The sequence below is a fragment of the Otolemur garnettii genome, unplaced genomic scaffold (genome assembly GCF_000181295.1).
Source record: "Otolemur garnettii isolate 467f Iridium unplaced genomic scaffold, OtoGar3 scaffold00021, whole genome shotgun sequence".
NCBI classification, from domain to species: Eukaryota; Metazoa; Chordata; class Mammalia; order Primates; family Galagidae; genus Otolemur; species Otolemur garnettii.
Window position 1 is genome coordinate 2,761,836 of NW_003852416.1, and position 1,447 is coordinate 2,763,282.

Consider the following 1,447-nt stretch of genomic DNA (forward strand, 5'->3'; position numbering starts at 1 on the left):
GCACTGTTTGTAGTCACGTACAGAACATGATCAAGGGTGTTACACTGGCTTCCGTTACAAGATGAGGTCTGTGTATGCTCACGTCCCCATCAACGTTGTTATCCAGGAGAACGGGTCTCTTGTTGAAATAAGAAATTTCTTGGGTGAAAAATATATCCGCCGGGTTCGGATGAGGGCAGGCGTTGCCTGTTCAGTGTCTCAAGCCCAGAAAGATGAGTTAATCCTGGAAGGAAATGACATTGAGCTTGTTTCAAATTCAGCTGCTTTGATTCAGCAGGCCACAACAGTTAAAAACAAGGATATCAGAAAATTTGGTGATGGTATTTATGTCTCTGAAAAAGGAACAGTTCAGCAGGCTGATGAGTAAGACCGAAGAGTTGTCCAGCTGCAGCAAGATACCGCATGATATTCCTTAACATCTCTTTGGGCTCGGCGCCTGTGGCTCAAGCGGCTAAGGCGCCAGCCACATGCACCTAAGGTGGCGGGTTCGAATCCCTAGCCCGGGCCCGCCAAACAACAATGATGGCTGCAACCAAAAAATGGCTAGGCGTTGTGACGGGCGCCTGTGGTCCCAGCTACTTGGAAGGCTGAGGCAGGAGACTCGCTTGAGCCCAGGAGTTGGAGATTGCTGTGAGAGTGATGCCATGGCACTCTACCCAGGGGGATAGCTTGAGGCTCCGTCTCAAAAAAAAAAACCAACAAAAAAAACCCCATCTCTTTGTAATTTCAGCAATGCAATAAAGGATTCTTTAATTTGGAAAAAAAAAAGAAGAAGAGCAAGATGAGGACTTATTATGAAGATATATACCTTTTTTTTGAGACAGAGTCTCACTTTGTCCCCCTTGGTAGAGTGTCGTAGCATCACAGAATCTCAAACTCTTGGGCTTAAGCGATTCTCTTGCCTCAGCCTCCCAAGTAGCTGAACTACAGGTGCCTGCCACCATGCCAGGCTATTTTATTTTTGTTGTTGCAGTTGTCATTGTTTAGCTGGCTCTGGCCGGGTTCAAACCCACCAGCCTCAGTGTATGTGGCTGGCACTATAACTACTCTGCTACGGGTGCCAAGCCAAGATATACCTTGATATTGGTACAGGCATCAACAAGTTAAACAATGGAGTAGGATAGAGTACAGAAATGAACCTGCAAATCTCTGGGCTGTGACTCTGCAGGAGTGTGGTTAGCAGACTGCCTCTAAGTGCTGCATCTTCACGTGCACAGTGGTATTCATGCAGAGACCATGTCGGATCATTGGACAAGTATACGAGTTAGTAGATAAAGGTTACCTATACGGAGAAATACATGGGCTCTCTACTCTGCCCATATACAAAATTTAACTCCAGATAGATTCATGACTTAAACATCAAATGAAAAGTTTTAAAAACTCTTAGTAGTTTTTATAGGTATCAGTTCATAATTTAGACCTTGAAGTAAAGAAATTTTTCTTAAAG

General features: G+C 44.6%; 1 pseudogene across 1 annotated transcript in view; it reads left to right on the forward strand.

The window, feature by feature from the left end:
• Positions 1-402, forward strand: part of LOC111724291 — a 591-nt pseudogene extending 189 nt beyond the window's left edge. The window contains exon 1 of the transcript XR_002772610.1: positions 1-402. This exon is cut by the window's left edge and continues 189 nt beyond it. The product of XR_002772610.1 is annotated as a 60S ribosomal protein L9 pseudogene (transcript).
• The last annotated feature ends 1,045 nt before the right edge of the window (positions 403-1,447 follow it).